Source organism: Ischnura elegans, chromosome 12 (assembly GCF_921293095.1).
Source record: "Ischnura elegans chromosome 12, ioIscEleg1.1, whole genome shotgun sequence".
NCBI lineage: Eukaryota > Metazoa > Arthropoda > Insecta > Odonata > Coenagrionidae > Ischnura > Ischnura elegans.
Window position 1 is genome coordinate 11,028,776 of NC_060257.1, and position 27,958 is coordinate 11,056,733.

Below are 27,958 nucleotides of genomic sequence, written 5' to 3' on the forward strand. Positions count from 1 at the left end.
GAAGATTTGTCTTACGTTTCGAATTACATAAATTGCTGAAAATTTTCCCCATCCACCAGCCAAAATTTATACCGTACAAGAAAATCATTTCGATGATTTTTCTCGATGTTTATAGAGATAAGGAGAAATTTGTAATTTGAAAATGATAAAATACAAATTACACAAATTCCTCACAAAATTAATTTTCTTGAAGGAAATGGCTGCATTTTAAATTATTTTCCGTCTTGATTGGTAGCGTTATATTCTAATAAGATTTTTTTAATTCTTGTTCCTAATACTATTTTTTATTCTACCTAATCAGCTCACCAAAGCTCATGTGGCTCGTTTTCCAAGAAATAATAACCTTATTATGATAGAAATAATGAAATTGTGTAATTTTATTTTTTATAAGAAATAACAAACTCATTATGAAAACTTGAATGAATCTTTTTTCTGAAGCTTGGAATTAGTGTTCATTTGTCAGTATCTTATGCAGTGTTTATTTCTATAATATTCTTCGAGATGAATAATTTATGTTTTCCCTGATCCCGCTCGATATCTTCTGGAGTTAGTCTGTCGCTGGAGTATGAGGATTTTAATTGAGATATTTATCCAAAAGAAATCAGTGAAAATAATTTCCTCAAGGAAAAGTGGAGTTTCTCCTCTTATCTTAGGCGTGAACTGGTTAAGAAAGAATCGAAATGGCCGTCAATTTCATGGTGAGCCGCATGCCCCAGCTTTCAATTGCACTTATAGACAGTGCAGTCAGCGAGGTGGAGCTAATAAGCAGCACCGTGATACGCGGTAATAGCTTCGTGTAGAACCAGTTTTTTTCTTGTTCTACTTCAAAGAAAACTTCTTTCTCACCGTTACATTGATTGCTGTCCGGCCTAGGCCCCCTGGGCGTAAAATAGTTATTCTCGATTTTTGCATCGAATAGGGTGGTTTCCTATCATTTTTTTATTGACTAAATCAGAAGATTATTACTCCTGGAGCGCGCATTTCACGCTCTTAGATTTTCGAATGGCGATATCTATTTTTCGCGATTAAACGAAAAATGAAAATTTTCAAGCGCGCTAAAACGCGACGGCTAAGTAAGAATGCTGGGAAAAAGTCCATGTGACGTATTTCTGATTCCAGCTGTCGGAGCGTGAGGTGACCTTGGGGCGAGACTTTGAGCACTGATACGACGCAGGCTGCTAGCAGGTAGCTGAGTACCCTGCTAACAGGTAGCGCTTGGCTTAAATAAGGATTATCATTCCTCTATCAAACGAAGGAAACTTTCCGACATTAGGTAATTTTAATGGGTGATTATTAAGAGATGTTTCCCTGAGTTCTGTGCCACATGCATGAACTTGTGATCTCAGACGATGTAAAACTCCTACCCACTCGTATAGAAACTAGGTCCATGTGACGTCACGTGGAGTGGCATCGCATGGGCGCCAATCTGGTCTTTTTCAAATGCGGTTAAGAACTGACCGTTGCCATTCGTCTAAACTGGGATTTCTAAAACCAAATAATTTGTACATTATGAATACATTAATGGTGGCTAACGAATCGCAATCAATGCCTTTCGTTTTCTTTTATGAAGGAAACTACCCTATTTAAATAATTATGGAGTGAAATTTTTCACGTATGCATATGAATGAATTCTTCTTGGGTTTCCAACCGGGTTAGGGTCTGTACACGGAAAAAAAAGATTTGATTAAAACTATCAAACTGGTTTTATAGGGAGTATTTTTGTTGAATAGACTTAAAGTTTGATGTAAATTACTAGGCACTTGATTTATTTTACCAAACGCTCTTGATATATTTCATCTAACAATTTGATATTTCATAATTTGACCAATTTTACGAATGAGTTTGGTAAAAATAACTGAATTAATTCAATATAATTCAGAGTTTGGTAACTTTTATCGAGTTTATGATTAATTTTACAAAGGTGCTTGCTTGTTTGGTAAAAATTATCAAACTCTACATTGTTATGCAAATTTGGTTTGATAGATTTTACTAAGTGTTTCGTAATCTATCGAACGGTCTGTCGTTCCTCTTTTATTTATACCAATACACATTTGCAGTTGAAAGATTCTTGGACAGGCCATACATAAAAGATTGGTTGGTAGAAATGATTTTGTTTTCATTATTTGTGATGGCGATAACGTTTTAATTTTGTTTACGTTCATTTTTCTGTTTTTTTCCTGCTTTAAATTGCAATACTACCCGTTAGCTGGTGCATCAAAGACATTGTTTGAATCGCATATTATCATTGATATTAAAGCTGTAAGGAGATTTTTGTGTATTTCGACACATTACAACTTTAATTAGAGGTATTCCTGAGGTACATATAATCATTCGTCATCATATTTAATAACATGTGATAAAAGCCGTGATACTAGACCCAATCCATGCTAAGGATATCACCCAGTACGTTAGAGCCATCTCTATATCGATGTAATAAGCCTGCAAATAAAGTTTTCTTGCGCATCTGCACTAGATATTCATATGGGATAACTACGTAATGCAATTGTGTGCATCAAGTATTCCTCTTAAGGATACAAAGGGAAATTGTAGTCACACCTTATTCACATTTCAAAACAAAGGTTAAATACTTACAATAATAATATATTACAGCGTTTAAGTTAGCAATGATTATGACCACCGTTTAAAAAATAAATAAATATAATAAATGTTCACCAATTATTAGCAATATTGAAGAATTTAGTGGACATTTTATATAGGGCTTGATTTATTTTTAATATAGCCTGGCAATTTTCACATGAAATTAAACAATACACGAACCGAACCACATTTTTATTCTCAAGGTATAACTGCTTAGTGAGATTCACATCTTATTTATCTCTTCCGAAAGCATGGAACGGAAAAATAATTATTTAAAAAGAGATGCCTTGCAATAGCCTATAAAAATCCAATATCCCCTACTATCACCTCTTGCATTTCGTGGGTAAGTGCAAGGAGATATTTGTTCCTGATGCTTCTTTCTACCGTGAATATCTTCACAAACGACTTAATGCGATTAGCTTATTAGATTAGATATTAGCTCCTTCGAGCATTTGCACACTAAAATCCAGCTGTCTAATTGCTGCGTCTGTCTTTCCCTGTAATTATAATCGTATTTCGTTGTCTTTAGGTAACTTCTAAATTAATGAGATGGAAATTATCATTAGCGATATAAATAAGACCAAAAGAATAGGGCTAATATAATAGTCTATCATTAAATCGTAAGAATCGTCTATTTTTTAACAGCATTATCACATCTATGAGCACACGATTTGATAAAATTCATAAATGATATGGATTTAAATCCTCCTTACGAATTAGCCTCAGAAATATCTATCATCATATTCTCAAAAGCAGATGTTGATTTGCAAATGGGTAAACCTAGGCCGAAGTTTTTTTCAAACGATTTTCGGATTTTTTTAATGTTTTCATTTGTCTTTGGAAGATGGCGTCAGCTGCCTTAGATAAATTCATATATATCATACCCTTGGTATAGACGTGTAAGAAGAGATGCAATGTCATTTACAACGCCATTCTGTTGTCTGGCTTCTTTTGAGATATTATCTCTGAACTGCTATTCTCATCTTTGCCATTTCATCATTTTGTTATTGTAGAATCAAATGTTGTACAGGCTATTTAAATCTTAAAAAGTGATAAAGTCCGAAATGATAGACAATCACTGTACATCATATCATCGACCGATCTCTGCATTTCTCCAGGGTTTTCTTCCGCGTCAGATTGTTGGTTGACAACAGTTTCGCTGGCTATCCTGCCAGCGTCTTCAGGTCGAAGGTGTCGGCTGTTGGTTTCTGCCTCGCTTATATACTGTAGGCTGGATGGGAGCTGCACTGTGATTGGCTGTCTGACTGGGTGCTTCTCTCTGGTTGGCTCTCTCTTTGATCACTCTTTTCCAGGCGCTGTGAAGGAAGTATCCATCTTCTCTATTGAAATTCAAAGGTGTTTTTTGAATTTCTATTGCTTCCCTGATTTGTCTAGGGAAATATCGGCACTCCTTAACTAATAGTTTCTTCTCGTCAAATTTAATGTCATGGCCGGGTTCCGACCATGCATGTTCGGCGATGGCAGAGAGTTGAAACTGCTTGTTCTTGGTCGCCCAAGACACAAGCAGTCACAAGCAAGACACAAGTGCAGCAAGCAAGACACAAGTCGAAACAAGCAGTTTCAACTCTCTGCCATCGCCGAACATGCATGGTCGGAACCCGGCCATGACATTAAATTTGACGAGAAGAAACTATTAGTTAAGGAGTGCCGATATTTCCCTAGACAAATCAGGGAAGCAATAGAAATTCAAAAAACACCTTTGAATTTCAATAGAGAAAATGGATACTTCCTTCACAGCGCCTGGAAAAGAGTGATCAAAGAGAGAGCCAACCAGAGAGAAGCACCCAGTCAGACAGCCAATCACAGTGCAGCTCCCATCCAGCCTACAGTATATAAGCGAGGCAGAAACCAACAGCCGACACCTTCGACCTGAAGACGCTGGCAGGATAGCCAGCGAAACTGTTGTCAACCAACAATCTGACGCGGAAGAAAACCCTGGAGAAATGCAGAGATCAAACCATCGCCGCGGAAACCTACGCTCTAACATATCATCGACCGTTTTCATCCTGATATGCAGCCTTAATCATATGGGTTAGATTTTTAGCTTAAGTCATGTTTCAATAACAGTCATTGTATATAGTCAATATTTTATAAAAATTTTAAAATAATTTATAAAAAATAAGATAACGATAGAAATTACAATAATAACAAATAAAAATGAAAAGAGTTTTACGGAAAGTAACAGCATTCAGACTTAAAAATAGCGAGATGGGGAAAAGGCAGGATTGCATGAAACAAAATCCAGTATATTAATTTGGAAAACTGTAAATTGTATATTATAATACAACTTTATCCATGATTACAGAGCACAGGTGGTAATTTCCAAACGTTAATTCAAAACCCAACAACCAACCATGGTTTCAACAAATTATCTCATTTTCAACACATATGTCATTTTTTAGGTACTTGAAAATGACATTATGTGTTGAAAGCATGGTCGGTTGTTGATTTTTGACTAAATTGCTATTTGTTTTCTGTTATCATAAATTTATCGAACTTCCACAAAATCAAGCCTGCAATTATTTTTATGCGGTAATACAGCTGTATCGGAAATAATTCATACCTAAATTATTCTTAAATATTATTGCTCTTATTGGGAAAACTCTTGCCATTAATAATTTGGCTATAATTACATTTAAGCTCGTATTACACTTTCCAATTTATTGGCAATAAATCGGAGCGCAATATTGTATAAAATATTGGGCGTTAGATATTTATGACTAGTAAGTATCAATATTTACACCTATATTGGCCTTGATAGTGTCCTAAGGCGAGAAATTGTGTCCAATATTGTGAAAAGGATATTCGACAAGAAATTGATGGGTGTCAGTTTGACCTTTGTAAATCCATTTAAATGCGTGGTGATTGACAACACATTTAGAGGCCGTCTTGAGGACCCTCTTTTATAATAATCGTGGTTGATACCATAGTCAACGCGTAAGCTTAAGCTGGGGTCCACATGTCGAAGTCGACTATGCTATAGCGGTCGACTGTTAAGTCCACTTTACAGAAAATATCAATAAAAAATAAAAATGAATTTTATAAAAAAACAATGTTTAATCGTGAATTGATGCTAACGCAACGAATTTTCTATGGCAGGAATAGAAGGATCCACAACTTTGCTATTTCCACATAGTAATTTATTAACACCGACCATGGTTTCGTTACAGAGTAACATTATCAAGGTGACGTTACAGGGTAATATTATACGGTTATAGAGTAACATTATCGTATCACCTTGATAATGTTACTCTGTAACGAAACCATGGTAGGTGTTAATAAATTACTATGTGGAAACAGCAAAGTTGTTGATCCTTCTATTCCTGCGATTATGGATTTCCACCAAGTTACGCCCGCTACGATTAATTAGTTAATGAATTTTTCTATGTGCCTGGCTGAGTCTGTAAATAAATTGCACCATGGGCATACAAGGAAAAACGTTGGGCGTAAGTTCCCATAGAGCACTCACAACACACACTTAATATCATAGCATAATGAAACAGCGAAATACTTTTACTTAAGAATACTTTTCCTCGTGTCTAGCAGAAAGCTGTAGATAGGTCATGAGCCTGTGTTCGCGGAACTACTGCACTTCAGTGGCCATTTGTGAGATTTCACTCTTAGTGATGGGTGAAAATAATCGATTTTCGATGATAATCGATTATTGTGTTCCGATTGTTTAGATTATGTAATCATTACGGGATGTCGATTTAATCGTTGGATCGATCATGTAAGCTCGATCTTCACGTGAAAAAATCGGCGACACTAGTTGTTGTTTTAATATATCTCTAACTGCGTGAGAATCAAGTACCGGTGGCTACATTTTTATACAGCAATTATATCGCAGTAGATTTGAATTGCTGGTGATAGAGAAAATTCGGATCGAAAAATCGCATGATATCATCGCGATTATCCAACATGAAATCGGTATAATCGTATGATTTATTGCCTGCACATAATCGGTAGAATTATACTATTCAATTCCTACAAAAAATTATGTGATTCAATGCCTACTAAAACATCATATGATTCGATGCCTATTAAAGAATCATATGATTCGTTGCCTGCAAATAATCGGTAGAATCACATGATTAGATGCCAATTGAAAAAGCATATGGTTTGTTGCATGCACATAATCGGTAGAATCGTATGATTCGATGCCTACTAAAAAAAATATCACAGGATATTCGATGTCTGCAAAAATCATATGATTCCACCGATTTTCCAAATAATCGATTATGCCATCCCGATTTTTAAACTGAATCGATGCTTTGGAACCGAAGGTCATTTGATACGATTAATCGATTACGACGGAATTTCGCCAATATCTAGTCACTCTATCTTTTATTTCATCTCTGAATCACTCTACTCACTAGGCACCCTTTCCCAGTCCAACACTGTGGAGTTTCTGTTTCCCCATCCCCAATTCTTTCCCCCTACTCCACCCCCGGGGTATTACTACCTCCTCCCTCTGTCGCTCTACCTGACTGTGTTTTTTTACCTCGCTTCCCAGTCAGCGGAGCCGCTTCGCTAAGGACTCCTATCCCGCCCCTCCCCCAAGAACTCCCTCACCCCATCCCACAGCGGTCAAACTGGCGCCGTCTCGTGCACGAATGTTTCGTGCGTGAGTATTATGGACAGAGTCCACTGCCTGGCTGCCTTATCCTCAACCACCTCAGCCCTTACCTTTGAAGGAGGCGGACTTTGGAAGTTCCCTCAAGAGGTAGTGGAAAGGAAAAGAACCTTCCTTTCTTTTAGAGAGAGAGAAAAAAATAGTTTGGCTCGAGGTGGCGGATGGGCTTGAGGTAAGGTCGCGGAGTTCTCTAAGGGGGGGGTGTGGGGAGGTTGAGGGTTTTCAGGGTGTCGGTCCCTTCTATGAAGAGTAAGGGGAGAAGGGAGATGAGATAGTAAAAGACCCACCACCATATTTGTTCTTTCTCACCTGACCGGACCCTTATCTTACCGATCCTCTCCTTTGCCACCACTACTCAAGGTGGCCACAAGCCCTTTAGCGGCAGAAAAAGTTGTGCGACCAGTTAATATGGGTCCATAAAGATATACACTGTAATCCAAGTCCGCAATGGGGAAGGGACTTCGGATACCTTGGGGACCTGTCCCAAGTTACAAGGAAGGATATGCCGTTAGGTTTGTGTAATAGGTGATTTTGATCATCGAGATTCTGGCCCCGAAACTTATTAACAGGTTCTGATAACAGCTGAGGACATCGTGTCCCGAGGGGTTTGTCGGGGTCAAAGTTAAGTATGTAAACATCTTTCTCTCATTAGTGAGGGGAAAAAGGCTCATTCAAGACACGAACAGGTATCCTTACAACTTAATTTACTACTACCTCTCCATCGCCAAATTTATCTCCGTAGCGTGATGTTATTCCAGCTGTGAACATATTTTCTAGTCCAATTTAGTAGGAAACGCAAACTTTTTGAGGAATATGCCAATCTCAATAATTATCTACTGTAAAGCAACTTTGCTTTGCTGCAAATCAAATTTTATCACTTAAAGGTGGGAATATTTGGTTAAAGCAGCGGCACTAAGCCGACTCCGTGAGTATCGACGTCGAAATAGGGTATCCCTCAAGGTCGCGCAATGGGATCACTCTCCTTCAAAAGCAGCATGTTAATGATGACTGGTGCATTTGACTCTTTTTTATGGTTGCCATAGATTTTACTGGTTCTTAAGATGCGTTTACACTGTGTAACATGTTGTGTATAACAAGTTACATTAACCATGTTTTACGAAAAATTTAAAAAGTCGTGTAAAATGTTACATGTAACATTGTGTGGTAAAACAAAATATAATGTTATACTACAAAGTTATTGGTTTTCCGCTTCGTGAGGGAAATCAAAAAGTTGTTGTATAACATGAATTTTTGTGTTAAAAACAATGTTACATGTAACACGTTACACGGATTTGTAACTTTTTCGGAAAACATGTTATAAGTAACTTGCATAATATATCATGTTACACAGTGTAAACGCACTTTTATACTAATATCATTTTTCGTGGGCATAAAAATAAAATTTGTTGAAAACTTTCATTTCAAACCAGTCCTGATTTTCCGTAAAGACTTTTGTGATTTTGCTTTTGAGGGGGGGCTGCTCCCTCCTACCCCCGCTCTGTACGTCCATGTTTATGCCCATACTGTATTCCATCGCCTCAGCCATTTTCCAATTTCCGCCCGTTTCTTTCTTCAGAATCCAAGCGGGTCGAAAACGCAAATATTGCTTTAAGTCAAATTTTACCTCACTAAAGGGAATCATTAAAATGTGTTTCACTCATATTTTTTTGGGCATAACTTCGGATTAGGCAGCTCTTTCTCTTCTTCGGGTCACTCGCAATTTCATGCCAAATATTCCAACTTGAAATAACTAGTATGGAAGCCTTAATCTGATATCCGTCATGTAGCGTTTTGGGAACGCCTTACTTAATTATCGATGAACGGTAGGTCCTTATTTTCCTCTACACATTGAAAGAGCTAGTAGTATTCGTTTTTCAGCACTCAATCAGGCTTACATTTTATTCAATATGCACACTATTTGCATGATAAGAATACAAGCTGAGGAAGCGGAAACCTTGAGGAGACAAGTGTCGGCTGTCCAGTCTGGATTTGAGGAAACAATTTTAGCGCCTCTCCATGCTTAATGATGAACTAAATATTTTTAGGACATTAGTTCGGTTTTGACCGCGATGTAATTTGAACGGGCCATCTGTTATTTCTGTATTACTACACTTAACATTACGTGTATAGAAGTTAGTGTCAATTATCGTTCACCCTTATGTCTTATAGATATGTTTACCTTATTCGGTGGCGGCGGGGTAAAGTCCTCGCCTGCCAGCCCGAAGGTCGCGGGTTCGAGTCCCGCCTGGGTAAATTACCCTTATCCAGGGCATGGATGTTTGTGATTGTTAAGTGTTATCAACCCCGATGTAAAGGCCGAACAGTGCTGTTTTCGGTGGTGTGTGAAATAAATAAGACATAACCTTGGTCTAGACATTGGTATAATTTTAGTGGATCATCTGCGATTCCCAGCTTAGTGCACTTGCGTCGTAAAACTATAGAGGAATTCTTAATCGTGTGCCCCACAAGGTCGCGTAATGGAACCACTTTCCTTTCTTCATGTCGAAGACTAAGTTCTTCCTTCTTTTTCTTTGACCATAATTAGTACTTAGAGTATTTGTTTTACTGCAAACTTTTTATTTAATATTCACGCGATTTGCACGATATGGAAGCGAGTTTAGGTGGCGGAGACGATGCGGAGTCCAGTCTGTATCTGAGATAACATCGTGAAATCCCCTCAACCCGTAATGATAGACTAAATTTTTTAGGACATTAGCTCGCTCTAGACAGCGATATAATTTGAATGGGTCGTCTGCTATTTCTACCTTTGTATACTGGACATTACATGCTTTGAAATCTTAATTGTGTCTCCTACAAGGCAGTGTAATGAGACCTCTTTCCTTACGCTATGATAACGTGTGTTCTCCTTATAATTGCTTTGAAATAATTACTGCTTGCAATATCTATTTTACGGCTCATACATTCTTATATTTTTATTAGGTCAATTTTTCCCTTCTTTTTCTTAGAATATAATTAGTGCTTAGTACTAGAAAATAACTTACTGTTAGTATGGGAGTCTTGATTGTGGGTCCCACCTCAGAGTAAATTTCCTCTGAGGGTCCCACAAGGTCGCGTAATGGCACCACTTTCCTTACTGCATGTCGAAGGCTAAGTTCTTCCTTCCTTTTCTGTGAATGTAATTAGTGCTTGCAGTATTTGTTTTACCACATACTTTTTATTTAATATGCACGCGATTTGCGCGATATCAAAACGAGTTCAGGTGACAGAAACCTTGTGGAGTCGAGTCTGTATTCGAGATAGCATCGTGTAATCCCCACCACCCTTAATGACGGTCCAAATGCTCTTCCATGACTCGAGCAGATATGCCTTACGACTCACTTACCACCTCCACATCCATCTCCTCTCTGCTTCGGTCCCCCACTCCCCGAAAACTCCCCCATCACTTTGACCACTTTTATGTTCCACTCCGCTCACGGTAGCCGCATGCCTTGGAGTGCGTAAAAAGAAAATGTACACACAGACACATATAAAGGGGAGTGGAGGTAGGGGGGAGATGATGATAACATAAAAAATGCGTTATAAAGCCCTCGGCCTGGCCATTCTTCCTCCTGCCTTCGTCTGTTGAAGTTTTTTTTTTCCTTCGCCTCACTCTTCAGTCAGTCGAATTAAGGAGATTGTGATGCGGAGTAGAGAAAGAGCTTCCGGAGAGACTTGGGTTTGTTCTGAGTCTTTCTTTCTTTCTTTCTTCCTTTGGGGGAGTTTGGGTTGAGGCGAAGGGGGGAAGGGTGGTGTGGGGTTATGGGCCGTCACCTGCTTCATCCCCGCCCTGCAGGCAGACCGTGAGTCTAGCCGCGCTGTCGGGGTGGCGCCTATCTACTCCGCGTCAGTTGCGCTCCATGTATGGGGGGGAGGAGGGAGTGAAAGGGGGGAATATAATTGGTGCCCTCCAGCAGTGCCTCTCCCGTGAGTAGTCAGTCGCCTCTCCTCTCTCGACTTCTTCCTTATCGGAGGCCCCCAAGAAGTGTCACTCCTCTCCTCCTCCAGCTCATACCTCTCTTCTTCTATTATCTTCTATATTATGTCTACTGTATAGATACCTTTTTCTCAACTTATACGCAACCAAACTCAACAAATGAGGTACTAAAATGTACAGAATTCATCACAGAACATGCGACGGCATATCTTACTTCATAAATATTGCTATTGTTTCCTAAAATTGGTTTTTAAATAATTAAAAAAAAACTTAAAAAAACAAACAAAAAAAGCGGTAAATATTCATGACCTTAACGGCGCACAAACTGATACATTTGTTCATTTGCAACAATATCTCGCATTCTTTAAATAACTTTTATCAAAATGATTCCACATTCAAGTCTCCTGTTGATACGTAAGTATGAGTCATCATGTGCGTTTAACAGAGGATAGTGTAATTACTTCCAATGTTGTGTTTAAAGAGGTCCTCTGACCTCTTTTTGTGCATGAACATTCCAATGAAATTTGTACATAAGACCCTGCCTTTTTCTCTACATTTTAAAATTAGAAACGCGCCTATCCCTCTGTGGACCTGCAATGAGAAGAGCGGGGGAAGCCCGCTGGGAGCGGGTGCAGCACGATCGTAATGTTTTAACGCAATTATTCCAACTTTTAAAGCATCTGATTTTTGTCCATGTCCTTCACTGATTGGTGAGAATGCAGCCTATAGTTTTATATATATTGAAGGTATTTGTTTTTTTATATTGCTTCGATTATTTATTTATTTTTTAGCTTTTATTTATTTTTCATATGCATATAGGATATGCTGGATTTCCTGAGATTAAATCGAATGAAGCAAAGAAAAGACTTGACCAGCCCGACATCCAATGACCATTGAATGTCCAAGGGGCTGAACCAAATGTACTAAAAGAATAAAATAATACATAGGTACCGACATCATATTTTGTACTGTAAGAATGAACTTAAATACCTATGTAAAAGAGCCCTGGCTCGGGGGAAGAGGGGGCCGGATTGTGGACTCACACGAGCCAGATAAAATAAAACAAAAGTCACGTCCTCTCTTCCTCCAGCTCATACCTTTCTCCTCTGTCATGCCACCTCTATCTTTTCGTATGCTCTCTCGTAGACTGGCTTTACGCAGGTTTCCGACTTTCGCATACGATCGGAACAGATCTTGTGCGCGCTTCTGAAATTTAAAATTTCGTATTTTTTTGTCTTCTTTTATATTTTTCATTCACTACTCATACTTCCGGCATTGTCCGTCGACAGAGTTCAACGAAAGTGTTGTCTACCCAGCACTCTGTCCTGGGACTTTGTCTTTTCTTTTATTCCTTGCTTTTTTGATGTCCGTCAACATTAAATGCCTCTCCCTCTGTTCCCTTTTATTTTCCCTTCAATTATAACTGAATAATATAATTATTAACCTTTGTACGCAGTCACTCCTTAAAATGTGTCCTATCTATTTTGCCTTTATCTTTTAAAGTTCTCTCGGTATACTTTTTCGTTCTCCTATTCTCCTTAGTACTTTTCATTCGTAACTTTAATAATGTTATTCCACTCCATATTTGTAAACTAAAAACATTTTCTGCATAGCTACATTTAAAATCGCTGATGCCCTTTCAGTTTATTCTTCGTCAGGGAATTATGCCGATTCCACCGACGATGGAATTCGCTGTACGATAGGCTCTTCCTAACAAATTAATATCGCCATGCGAGGGTCTAGTTAACAATGTGTACTTCATTACAGTGGATGCACAGGGTACATTCTATCTAATGTTCATTCGATCATATAAACAGTAGACTTTCCATCCATTTCCTATCTCTTACCCCTCTCCTCTGTCATGCCAGCTATATCTTTCGGAATGCAGCAGTTCCGCCTTAGGCCATTTTACACGGGGCAATTACTTGCACAATCTGACGTGTGTACGAAGGTGCAGTCAAAATTGCGTCGTGTAAAGCGGTGAATTGCTGGAACACATGCGAGAATGCGTGGACGCGAGATGGCAAAATTGCCCCTGGTCTAATTTCGTTCATGCATTCGCGCAGTAAAATCCACTAACTCTTAATTAACTTTGTGGTATTCCATTATAACTTTCCTGAATATCACACAATTACTTATACCACTTCCTTATGAAGAAAACTTTTACTTCTTTTAAACTCTTTTAAATCTTTTTTTTCTTTTTAAAGGAGTGGTATAAGTAATTGTGTGATATCCAGGGAAACTCATTCGCGCAATCCCACGCCATTTTAGAAATTAATGCTGGTCTAACCTGCGCAATTCCGTGCCCCGTGTAAAGCGGCCTTCATGTTGCGTTCGAATTGGATGTACCTATTCCAGATACGGTCGGAGCTGATCTCATACTTATAAAAATTTCACATTTCGCCGATTTTTGTTCCCACACGCGCATTATGCCGTCGATAATTTTATTCTGCTACATATTTGTAAAGGAAACTGTGCTATTAAAATGATTCTTCCTCCGGAACTGATACCGATTCGACAGTCAATGGAATTCGCTGAACGAATGGTCCTCCGGCATGGATTGATAACGTCGTGAGAGGGTCTACCTTACATTGCATACCTGATTACAGTAGATTGACAGTGTACATTCTGTCATCTTCCGTTGATGATTTAATGGCCGCGCTGAAGGCGAGTTCATTTGTGATGTTCCAGTGAGTCCTTCACTCACCCCAACCAGCCAGTTAACAAACATCTTGAAATTTTGTGCATATAGTTGCGTTCGCGGAGTAAAAATGCTTGCATGAAAAGGAAACATAAAACTAACAATATGACGTAAACAAGGGACAGTAGGGTGGTTTCCTATTACTTTTTTTTGCCTAAATCGAAAGATTATTACTCCTGGAGTACGTATTTCACACTTTTAGATTTTTAAATGACGATATCTATTTTTAGCGATTAAACGAAAAGTGAACATTTTCAAGCGGCGGCTATGTAGGAATGATGGGATAAAGTCCGTGTGACGTATTTCTGGTTCCCCCTGCTGCCTTGTGATGTGACCTTGGGGCGAAGCTTGAGCGCTGATACGACGCAGGCTGCTAGCAGGTACCTGAGTACCCTGCTAGCTGGTAGCGCTTGGCTTAAATAAGGATTATTATTCCCCTATCAAACAAAGGAAACTTTCCGAACTTAGGTATTTTTAATGTGTGATTATTAAGAGATGTTTCCCTGAGCTCTGTGTCTCATGCATGCATTGGTAATCTCAAAGGATGTAAAACTCCTATCTACTCGTATAGAAACTAGGTTCCTGTGACGTCACGTGGATTGGCATCGCATGGGCGCCAATCTGGCCTTTTTCAAATGAGAATAAAATTAACCATTGCCATTCGTCTAAACCGGGATTTCTAAAACCAAATAATTTGTTTATTATGAATACACTAATGTTGGGTAAAGAATCGCAATCAATGCCTTTCGTTTTCTTTGATGAAGAAAACTACCCTATTGCTTACAATATAAGATTGCAGATTGTTGCTGTTATTTTTTTTAATCTGTTTGGATATATAATAATTTTTGTGCCAAACTGATATTTTTTTACCGCGTTTTATTATACTCGCTTCCTTGTTTGTCCATCCGGGAAAAATAATTGTAAGTTCGACCGCATCCTGAGTACCTATAGCGCTGAAATTTACGGGATAGGTCAGAACTGGATGACGATGCAATGGTCTTACTATTTTACCACGATCGAATGATTATTTCGTGAAATGTTTAAAAAATAAAATTAAATCTAGAGTTCCAAAAATGGTCACAAAAATGCAGGCGTTGCTGCCTTTTTTAGCTATATTTAACCGACTATATGACGTAACTGCAACAACATCGCTGTGGTCTAGTTGTTATAACATGCGTTCGTGCTGAGGAATCTCGGATCGAGAGTTTTGAACATACTTTTTTATCATATTTTTGGTTGTTTAAATTTTCTTTCAATCTCTTCAATCAATTTCTTCTTATCGTTCGGGCGTATAAAAAGTAGATGCGTTGCTAGGGGAGCATATCGGTCCTAGAATGAAGAGTGATGAGGAGTCATGATATATTTCTTTTAAACCACTTGTTTCTCACGCGTCATGAATCGCGCAGAGCAATCGCTATTGAAAACGACTTGCTCACAACCATCTCATGAAGAGCGTCTTCAGTGGATAGTATAAGAAGTTTGACCCCGATGGTCGAGTTCAATGTTGGGACCAACTGCCGAGATAGCTATATGGCTTATGTGCTTAGGTATATGTTCGAAAGTCTGCTACCGTGACAACCAACTTTTCAACCCATAGGGTCTTATCATATGAATTTCTACTAAAGAGAAATTCTGCAGATAAAAATAAAATAAAATTGCACTTTTCCACAGATATTTTAATCCGTATTTCGCGTATTGACTCACGGAGCTATTATTTGGTAGTGTACATCACAATGACTGAATATATCACATTAATGTTTTGAGAAACAGGTGGGGGAGAATTTGACAAGTATGTGGAGGGCCTGAGAAACAGAAGTATAGTGGGGAAACAGTTAGTAAACAGACGAGCCAGGAGATACCGAAAAACCAGGGGTTGATTGATGAGTCTATCAATACTTCTACTTATTATATAATTACGACTTACAATTTGTAGGTCCTCCTTCTGCCCCTGGTCTTGCTGTACTGAAAGTATTTGCTTTGGATCACACAATAGCGAACTTCCTGACGGAGGATGTTTTTCGCATGGGCCATCGATGCACTCAGAGAGTTTATGATATTTGTTATTAACCGGTTGTTGCCGAATTTTTTCTGACAATATTCATCAGGATTGAGAATGTTTCCATCCATAGGTACCTTATTCGGAAAAAATAATGTTAAAAATATTATGGAAATAGAACAGTGATTTTTTCGCCGGAAAGTTAAGTTGCCAGCCAATTTCAACACTTTATTATCACAAGAACAATTTGCGAAAAGTAAAACTTTTTCACACTGACATGAAACATTGTTACGTACGCGCATACCACAATAACATCCAGAAATATGCAGAATGTATCACGAGAGGCAAGAATGAACACTTCAATGTCAAACTCAGTAATGATCACTTGTGTAACCTTCAGTGATTCTCCCACATAGATGCTGTTAGGTTTAATGGCTAGTTCTCTCATGGTATAATCTGCTGGTGCAGTACATACATGAACACATTCAATTGTGCACTCGTTTTACAGAAAAAAATAATTCGAGTAATATTCTCCAAAAATTCTTATGAACACTCTTTTCCGTTGTTTGTGGCCCTAAAACCTTAGCCACTAAGGCATTTTATTAATTCAAAGTCTTAAAATTGTTTTATGTAAGAAGTGGCAATGTGCCGAGTGGATGTGATAAATACAATTATAATACAAGGAGTGAGTCATATGTGGTAACAAACTGACCATGGTTGGCATAATATGAACGTTGTTTTCTTAATACGAGGCCAATTTTATTTCATTTACTGCCCGCTAACATTAAAAAAATAAAATCACCAAATAAAATGATAAGACTTGCCAAAGACTGGCTTTCCTCACAAGAAACAACTGAAAATTTACTTTGTTGTTATTTCTTTAAAACACTCATGCATTATTCAGTCCATTATTATTTTCTTTTATTGGTATAGATTTCTGTTACTTGACGGTGGCTCAATTCTTGCCCTATGACCTTGGAGATCACTTAAAGCTCCTCTTATTCATCTAGTAAATCTGCTATAAAATCAAAATGTGGGAGTAAATAAATTATTATTATTCTTTATTTTTCCACAAGATTTACTTGGAGGTCTGCCAGCGTCGGGCCTTGCCAAGACGCTGCCTCATGTTACAATTCATTTAAAAACAATCTAACTGTTCTACATGTATCCAGTATTCATTTTCGTCTGAAGATTTTCACAACTTCTTTTATCTACGTTGGTGTTGGTTTTCGGGTATTGCTGTGTAGAAAACATTTTTACTCAACGTTTCACTCCTCCTACTGGGAGCGTTATCAAGAGAATTACAGGATTACATATTTATCCAGTATCCAGTATTATCCAGTATTACATATTTTTGAATGTTATATATAGTGTTTCTTTTAATTTTTAATTGTTCAATTCCAAAATTAAGAGATGAATGTATTATTCCTGTTGATGATATTACTATGGGGATGATGGTGACCACGTCCTGTTTCCAGATAGTTTTTATTTGCCTTGCGAGGTCTTGATATTTTTTTTCTTTTCCTCGTATTTCTTCTTAAGGTTGTGGTCAGCCGGAACTGCTATTTCAATTATAAAGGTCTGCTTTTCTTTTTTTTAAATCCAGATTATGTCCGGTCTGTTTTGCTGAACAGGTTTGTCTGTGTAAATTGTGTTGTCTTATTATTATTATTATCATTATTATCCTTTGATTTTCTTCAGTTTTCATTGAGTTGTTTTAGTGTAAAGAGCACGGGTTCTCACCAAGGTAACTCTTTACAGTTGAATTGCGTTGAGAAATTTTCTCGTGATATGACAGGTTGAAATGATTACAGCCTTTTGCAATTTGATGTATGTATTTGGGTGAAGGTTGAGTGTTTTGAAACTATTATGTATATGTTTTGGGATGATACCGGTAGCTGAGATGACAATTGGAGCTATATAAACCTGTTCCATATTCCATATTCTTTTTATTTCTATTGCCAATCCTTGGTACTTATTTATTTTTCCGGCTATTGTCTTTTCGATTTTATTATTATTATTAAAATGCCGACCTTGCTTGACGAAGGAGAGTAGAAGAGAGTATAGATAAGAAACAAGTGGTAATGTAAGACGCATATTGGTTGAGAAAGGAATTTTCAAAAACGATCAAAAAGTTTGGCAACTCTGGTTGCAAATAGGCAATAATGGGCCTAACGAATCATGACAACAGTGATAGGACCATTTCCCACCCTCAGACGTCACTTTCTTGAAGCTGGATAAGTTGGGTTGGGCATTACCGCAAGGCATCGGAACATTTCGGGCTTCTTTTGTGAATTGTTGTAATGTTATGAATAAATTCGTAATCTTGTCTTCGACTTATTGTGCTCCACGCATCGACGGATACAAATATCGTGTATCAAAGCAGCTCTAGGTTTGGCATTATGGTATAGTAATCTATTTCGCGTCAAATTTGAGAATGCCGATAATTTATCAGATTATTACTGGGGGAAAGCTGTTTAAAAAGAAATTTTAACTCATAATGACCCTGTAGCCTTAGAAGAGATTGGCGCAGACTCGATTTTAAGGCGGATCATGTTTGCGCACGCTTCAGATAAGGACTTCCACGCTTATTGAGTTATGATGCTCATTATCAAAAATTTACAAATGCGTGCGCAATAAAGTTTTCACGTTAGAGCATATAGCCCTAACAAATTTTAATACAGGTGCCATTTCATACTCCCCTACAAACCTGGACTTCAATCATCACGCCATTTACTTCATACATTCTCTCTTTTTGTTTGTTTTCCGATTTCGGAGCTGATCGCATGGATACGACATTATAACCACTCATCAGAATAATTCGGGCGCCCCTCATCAAGTGGTGGAAATATTTTGGCCCTGAATGCATGCACCTCATCTTTTTGTGCACCCCTAAGGCGACAGAAAATCCGCGCCGTAAATCAAAGCAGCGCCACGAGGCGGGAAAAAGCCGGAATCATTCATTTAAGCGCGAAGACGGCCCGAGGGGTAAATGTTTTGACGTGTAACCGGATGGGTATTTGGCATCATAATCCTTTCCTCGCCGTCAAAAACACCCTACCGGAATACGTCGGGGAGAGGAAAAAGTCGTTAACTTGCGACCCGACATTGACGCATCATTTGTTAACTCCGGATTGAAAGAAAACAATTAGTCACCGTGGGAATCGTTACCAAGTCATTAATCACCCGGCTTGTTAGCCGCGTCCGAGCAATTGGCCCTTCAAGGGCCTCCTTCCGTTTTCACACAATCATTACCACCCGAAAGACGTTGTTGGGACGTTTTCGGCTTAACACCCAACAACGTTGGGTGTCAAGCCGAAAAGAGTCGGAATCGGATCACGTAGACATAGCGACTATACTTCAAGCCTTTGTTTTTCATGACACAGGGTAGTCAGGCCGTTTTACACGGTACACGGAATTGCGCAATCTGACGTACGTGCGATAGCGCAATCAAAATTGCGTCGCGTAAAGCGGTGAATTGGTAGAACACATGCGAGAATGCGTGGATGCGAGACGGAAAAATAGCTCCTGTTCTAATTTCGTTCATGTATTCGTGCAATTCCGCGCCATTTTAGAAATTAATGCAGCTCTAACATGCGCAATTCCGTGCCCCTTATAAAACGGCCTGTAGAGTCTGGTGGTTCTGCCTATTTGATACCATACGGAAGCATGAAATTTCGACATTCACCTAACCGCCCTAGCAAGAAGTCGAGACGATCATGTTTGAAGTTTTATTGAAGAATTTCACGGGCAAAGGTAGGTTTATATGGAACGTTTTGCGAGTAATACCGGTCTGCCTACCCTAAAAACTTGAATTTCTCTATAAATTCCAGTCTACTCCCTTTCATGCTATCTATGAATATAATCTTCTCTTATGATGACTACATGACTATCATTGTATTCTATTTATTCCCTTCCCTAGCTTATCTAGAATCCTTTTCTTCAGATCAATTTTCGTATTAAGAATATCATAATACACTATCGTTGACTTTAATTCCTGGCAAGGACCATTCACTTAAATTTTTTATCTCTCTCATGTTTAAAAAACAAAATCCAAGCATACCCACTGGAAACTCAAAAAAATGACAAATCATTTGAAACCACAAGTTTTATTCATTGCAGATGATGTTAGATTGTCGAAGAACAGGAAATATACCAATCCCAGAATTTTAATAAGACTAATAGGGTGGTTTCCTATTATTTTTTTATTGCTTAAATCGAAAGATTATTACTCCTGGAGCTCGTATTTCACGGTTTTAGATTAATAAATGACGATGTTTTTTTTCGCGATTACATGAAAAGTGAAAAATTTCAAGCGCGCGAAAACGCGACGGGTAAGTATGAATGCCGGGAAATCTCCATGTGACGTCGTTCTGGTTCCCGCTGCCGCAAGTGAGGTGACCTTGGGGCGAGGCTTTGAGCGCTGATACGACGCAGGATGCTAGCAGGTAGCCTAGTACCCTACTAGCTGGTAGCGCTTGGCTTAAATAAGGATTATTAATACCTTACCAAACGAAGGAAACTTTCCGACCTTAGCCAGTTTTAATAGGTGATTATTAAGACATATTTTCCTGAGCTCTGTGCCTCATGCATGCATTGGTAATCTCAGGCGATGTAAAACTCCTATCTACTCGTATAGAAACTAGGTTCCTGTGACGTCACGTGGAGTGGCATCGCATGGGCGCCAATCTGGCCTTTTTCAAATGAGAATAAAATTGACCACTGCCATTCGTCTAAACCGGTATTTCTGAAACCATATAATATGTATATTATATGAATACACTAATGGTGGGTAACGAATCGCAATCAATGCCTTTCGTTTCCTTTGATGAAGGAAACTACCCTATTGCAATGCCTCTCTCAACTGCTAAATGAGGTTTTATCATGCACACATACGGCTCGTTGGTCTAGGGGAGTGATTCTTGCTTAGGGTGCGAGAGGTCTCGTTTTCAAATCCTGGTCGAGCCCAAACTTTTGCAGGCCGCGGTGGCGGCGAGGCGAAATACTCGCTTGTCAAACCGAGTCAAGGGTTCGAGTCCCGCCTGGGTAGGTTGCCCCTATCCAAGGCATGGATATTTATATAATCATCTAATGTTGTTGCTTGCTGCATACCCCGCTGTAAAGGCATTAAGTTTGCTGTTTTCGGGGGGGTGAAGATGTGAAGATATGTAGATTTTTATTATTACAGTTTTCTACCGATTAAGGTAGGTTTCCATGGAGTGTGCAAGAAGTGATCTGGAAGCCTCCCTTTCCTTCCAGCACTGCCTTCTTTAATTCACTGTAAGGCCTAATCCCTTTCAATCTATCTAAAAATCCTATTCTTTTCCTTCCCCTCCCTCGCTTCCCTAACGTTCTACCCTCTAACACCTTTTTCAACATCCCCTCCCAGCTAAGCACTAACTCCATCCATACCTTCTGTCTCCTCCGTATCTCATCTAAAAGCTGCCTCTCCTCACCCACCATGTCCAGCACTTCGTCGTTCCTTTTCCTCTCCGTCTATTTCACCCTCTCCATCCTTCTCCATACCCACATCTCGAATGCCTCCAATCTTCTCTCGTCTTCTTTCCTCAGTGTCCACGTTTCCGCACCGTAGAGAGCTACACTCCAAATCAAACTCTTCACTAACCTTTTCTTTAAACTCTTACATAACGATCCTCTCAGAAGCTCCTTCCTGTTCATGAACGCCTCCTTTGCTAGTGCGATTGTATATAAATTCTAGTTGCGTAAAAAAAGCTGTAGTATCCTAAAAATCCCCCTTTCACGCCGGAAATTCGTCAGTTACATCAGTCGAGATCATACGCTGACGGTTCGTGTAATATATGCAGATCTTCTCCACCGAGTTTATATCTAAGTCTATCTTCCTTCTCTTTTTTAAACTTGTCATTTGCATCTCATTCTGGGTCTTTCTTCACATTTTCCCCTCGAGTTATAGAGTTTACACAAATATTCTTTATATAATATAGGGGTCAGCTAGATATTCACGCCTTTTTATATGTTCGTAGTACATTTTCAAGTTAGAGAAACCAGCATTACCGTTATTTTGACTGGACTATAAAATTATGAGATGAACTGCGACAGTAAATCAATGATAGCTGGAATTATTTGGTGATAACGTCCTCGCAATTTATTTCTATTGCGTTCAAGGAATGATCCGGCTCATTTGAATAATGAATTGAAAACACGTCTCTTTAAAAACCTATTCATAAAGCCAGCCTAAAGCATTTTTACAGAAGTACTCCAGATACAGATAAAATTACAAGCCCAAATGTAGAAACATGGCGTTTCATTCACTAGTGTTTTTCAATTACAACGTCAAGGAATAAAGTTGGCGAAAACGGAATTGAATCATTTTTATAGCTTCTTATATCCTATTTGATCTTATTTATTGCTAATTTTAGTTTCCTGACACCGTTTATTTTGATTGTCGATGCTATTTTTTTAGGCTGTTAGTTAATTGCTTGAGTTCTGAGGAGTGGACCGTAGGATCTGGCATTTGTAGGCGGCGGTAGAGAAAGTCATTCATTTGAGAAAGAAACTTAGGAACTATTACCAGGGATGCAATAGTGTTAATAATTAAGGGAAGGCTGGGTTTTCGTCGTATCTGAATTGATTGAAAGAAAGAAAACTCATAGGCTCGTGCCGAGCTAACTCCGCAGCCACTAGATCCAAAACATTTTATTTTTTTCCTCCGGTAGCTTAGCGGCATGAATGCTATTAATCCTGACGTTTTTCTTCATTCACATGGCCGGGAAAGATTTTCTACGACTCTTTGACTCCCGCCATTTGCTGCCTCCTGCGTGCTCAGCCTTATTTTTTGTTGTTTTCCTCCTTTTTATGAAGGAAAGAGGGCGTGTTTCCTTACCCACGCGAAGGTCAAACTAGGCAGCTGGAGGGATATGTAGGTATCGCGCAGTTTTCTAGGAGTGCGGCGTCGTCATGGGCGTGGCGGCTAGAGTCGACTTTGACCTCGTGGGAAATGCTTGTGGGTTGCGCTGAAACGGGCAAGACCAAATCAAGGTGGGCCAAATGAAAGAGAGGCCGGGACTTAAATCACTGGGGAAAGCGGGAATTGCCTTCAGAATGAATTGCGGATTTTGTCTAGGATGTCGATCACTGTGGGTAAATAGGTCGCCATTGGGAAAAGCCAGGTTTGAGCTCTTGAGGAAGGAAAAACACATCCAGAAAGGCATAAGGTTATCCCGGCGTATCAAGTACAGATAGGATTATCGGGTTTTCCACCGCACAATTGGCACCATGCCTTCCGACGTTTCGAAGAACGACTTGTTTTTCATCCTCAGGCGATCTTCTCAAGTTCAGCTCTCAGTTCTTCTCAGTTCAATTATGAGGGACTAGTTGTTCTTCGAAACGTCGGGAGACATGGAGCCAATTACCCGGTGGAAAACCCGATAATCCTTTGTGCTCAGCCAGAAAACTTTCAAGACACCGGGGCTTAGGACTAATTTCATGCAGGACTCACTATTACCTCTAGTCACAGCATAATTGTTGCGACAAGTTGACACGTTTATATCAATTCAGATTGTTGAGACAGTTGTTCGAAAGAGCGCAAATTACCCTCTCACATATCTTACGTGACTTTCCAAACTTGAGTTGTTTATCTATTTCAGTTTTAATACAATAAGTCAACGGAACTATCAAGGACGGAAAAATAGGGCCAGAAAACTCCCAACACATCTGCGCGTGTGATTAACTTCATGCAGACCTGCCATAAGCCACTATTATTCCTAGCTACGGTATCGCAAGATGATTATTAAGACAGGATGAGCTTTTTATCAATCTCTCTTATAAGAAAGAGCTCAAATTATTCTACCTGAGGTGTGATGTGATTTTCCAAAGTTAAGGTGTTAACCATATCGTTTTTATAAAATGAGCCAAGTGAAACTATATAATACCTATAAAAAATAACTGTACCTAAATATTCTGTCTAGGTAATAAGGGTAAAGAGGATATCGTTGAAAAATCCAGGGTTGAGCTCTCGATTAAGGTAAAACGCAGCCAGAAAACTTCCAAGACAACTGCTCGTGGGACTAATTCCGCGCAGACCTGCCATAAGCCACTATTCATCTACATCTACATAATACTCCGCAAGCCGCCTAAAAGACGTGTGGCAGGGGGTGTTAGGACACCAGCCGTTTACACATAAGAGGGAAATGCTATAAGGAAATTACGACTAGCATTTATTCAAGTCCTTTATGGTTTGGGGGAAAAAACGAATTCCCATATGTATCCGTTCGGCAAAACATTTCTCTTAATTTATCGCCTTTGGCTGACCTGGAAATATAAAGGGGCTTTAATAATATGTTCTCCGTGTTTGATACTAGCTACGGTATCGCAAGATAATTATTGCGACAAGTTTACACTTTTATATCAGATGGATTGTTGACGTGTTCACTTGGTGGAAATTCATTGTGCATATTAAGATACAAAAAAACGGTAGTATTTTTCCACACTATTGACAGCTCTTGATAACGACGTTCAAATTTTATGCCGTGCATACTGTGTACCTTGCCAATGTGTACCTACTAGAGACAGCTCATATAATAGTTTGCAAGCGTTGAAACCGGTTGAACGGATAAAGAGGAGTGGAAAATTACTGCTGTTGTTTTATTGTTATAACGTACTATTATACCAATAACAGTCATAAAGGGTAGTTTCGTTCATCAAAGAAAACGAAAGGCATTGATTGCGATTCGTTACCCACCATTAGTGCATTCATAATATACAAAGTGATTGGTTTTAGAAATCCCAGTTTAACTTCATTTGAAAAAGGCCAGATTGACGCCCATGCGATGCCACTCCACGTAACGTCACAGGGACCTAGTTTCTATACGAGTAGATAGGAGTTTTACATCGTCTGAGGTTACCAATGCATGCATGAGGCACAGAGCTCAGGGAAACATCACTTAATTATCACCTATTAAAACTGGCTAAGGTCGGAAAGTTTTCCTCGTTTGATAAGGTATTAATAATCCTTATTTAAGCCAAGCGCTACCACCTAGCAGGGTACTCTGCTACCTGCTAGCATCCTGCGTCGTATCAGCGCTCAAAGCCTCGCCCCAAGGTCACCTCACTTGCGTCAGCGGGAACCAGAACGACGTCACACGGAGTTCTCCCAGCATTCCTACTTAGCCGTCGCGTTTTCGCGCGCTTGAGAATGTTCACTTTTCATATATTCGCGAAAAATAGGTATCTTCATTTAAAAATCTAAAAGCGTGAAATACGTACTCCAGGAGTAATAATCTTTCGATTTGGGCAATAAAAAAATAATAAGAAACCACCCTTTTCTACCATATGTGGCCACGTTACTTTCCAAAATTGTGTTGTTTATCCGTATCAGTTTTAATAAAATAAGCCTATTGAACCGTTGAATATATGTACCTATAAAATTAACTGTACCAAGATATTCAAATGCTTGAATAAACTAAGCACGTGTTTCATGAGCGGGGTGGAGCAAGAAGAAAATTATTGACAAGCCATTTTGTCAACCATGCATAAGCCTAGACTGCAATATGGTCTTGCAGAACAATCACTGATTCCTTTCAAATCTTTTTGCTGAATTTTAAGGAAAGAAAGAATGTTATCAGTGAAATTTCATCATTTCATTTATTGCTTCCTTTGTGCTTATTTGTTTGGAGTCGTAAATGTTTTTAACACTTTTTCCTTCTTTACTAGCTGATCATTGCAAATACATTATCAAATAATATAAAAAATACAAATAATAATATAATACCAATGTTATATTATGCATAATATAACATTTTCTGCTCGAATAATGAAAATTAAAATATGCCTAGTGCAATTATATTGGCAATGAGAAGCAAAAATATTACACAGTGGTAAAATTACATTGAGGATATGATGCTATTGGAATAAACCGTAATTCTGTTTGTTTTAGAATCGTTGCAACATGTAGTGAAGCTTGCAATAACTTTATCTACATTTTAGTTTATTTTGTAAGCCGCTCGGAATAAGCCCAATGACGGGATATGGGCGGGTGCGAAACGGAAAATCAATATGGACACCTATTGTCAGTAAATTACATGCAACTATAATGAAAGTTAGCAGAGAATGGGATTTTATGCATCATTTCAACTTTCCTTCACTTAAAAATATGTTCGCCCCGAAGATTCACCCTTCTACCAAGGTCATTCGCAGAAATTAAGCAATAATACGCCGATCCGCCTCTTTACCAGCCAGTGGCTAGGGGCCATTCTGAAGAAAAAAGCTTTTGTTTCACCGTTATATTTCACTGTATTACTGAACACGGTCATTGGAGTAATGTACATAAATATCTTTATAATCGCAATCAGAAATATTTCTGGGTGGAGATTATTTAATCGTTAGAATACTTTAATGATCCGGCAGAAGCGATACATTAAGAGAGATATTTTGCCGAACGGATAGATAAGGGAATTCGATTTTCCCTCGAACCGCAAAGGACTTCAATAAATGCTAGTCGTAATTTCCTTAGAGCATTACCTTTCTATGTAAGAACGGCTGGTGTTCTAGCACTCCCTGCCACACGTCTTTTAGGCGGCTTGCGGGGTATTATGTAGATGTGGATGCGGATGAATAATAGACCCTCCTTTGGAAACTCCCTCAACAGTGGCGGGCAAAAATTAGAAGGGTTGGCCTTTGGGAAGTCGGAGCTGAGGGTGGATTGAGAGCAGTATATTTTAGGAAGTATAGCGAAGGGAAGGAACGCGGTGTATTTCAAAAGGAACAGGGTGACTTCCCCCCCTCTCTCCCACTCTCCAGACGGACACAGCTTTGGAGTGGCGCCCCCGAGGCGGGCACCTCCAGGTAGCCGCGAACGGAACTGCCACCGCCCGCCTGTTTTCTCCCTCGGCTACCGGTGAGCCACGCTCACTTTCTGTACGCGGATTCTTACTACTACCATAGAGTAAGTATAAACTTACTCTATGCTACTACTCAGGATAAGAGTTATGTTTTTATTAAAGTATTCTACCGATTAGCCCATTTATGCCCACTAATTTTTTTTTCATGAAAATTTAATTTATTTACTTTTTTCGAACTTATTATTCCTCTGGACAACAGAAAAAATGTTGAAAAAAATCCTGAAGCATTTTTTTTTAAATTATGACATGGGTCGTTTTCGACCCACTGGGCATTGGTGAGCACATTTAGGATATTGACTATTGGAGCGTTTTCTAATAGGCTCTTCAGAGTTATTGAGGTGCAACTGCTTTATGATTTCCAATTTGTTGTGTTTTGTTTTTTAATTGAAATTTTAATTAACTTACATTATTTTGGGAAAATTGTTAAAATAAAAAAAAAATATTTTAAGATAGTATTCATATAAAATAATTGTTTATTTACTTCTAAGTTTTAACAGTCAGAGATATTTTTATGGAACTCCTCAAAGCACTTATCGTGCAAAGGAATGCAACATTTATGGCATGATTTTACTGTTTTACTACGACATAAAACGCATCTTCTTCTTGGCTGATCTGTGAGAATGATATGGTGCGGTCCACTCGTTCGGATTATCTCTGGAGGTGCAAACTTGCTTGTTGGTCCTGCTCGTTGTGGTGGAGTACCATATTTCTTCAATAATGATATTACAATTTCTCTTCTGAAAGCTAAGCTGTCCAGTTTCATACCATAAGTCCTGCTGAGACACCACGCATTACTCATGCATACATCCATCATCCATAGAAATATGGGCGTGTACCACTTTTTCCCACGAATGCCAATACGGTAATTAGAGATATTATTGTCCATTTGGTCTACACCACCCATGTTTCGATTGTACATGGCAATAACGTGGGGTTGTGGAATATCAATTCTTCCTTTTACGGATGATGAATATCTCGATGCCTTCTGCTGAGGTTCGACGCCAAACTGATTAGATAGCATTGTGACAACATTATTGTCCATCCACCTAACTGCACTGATATTGTCCTCCCGGGATACACGACAGTCATATCTACCTCTCTCATTTCTTTTAAACACTTTAACATCCTGCAAGGGGCAGTTATCAATTCGGTTCACTCTAGCGGTTCCCGTTCCACCATAGCTAAATTTTGTTAGCTC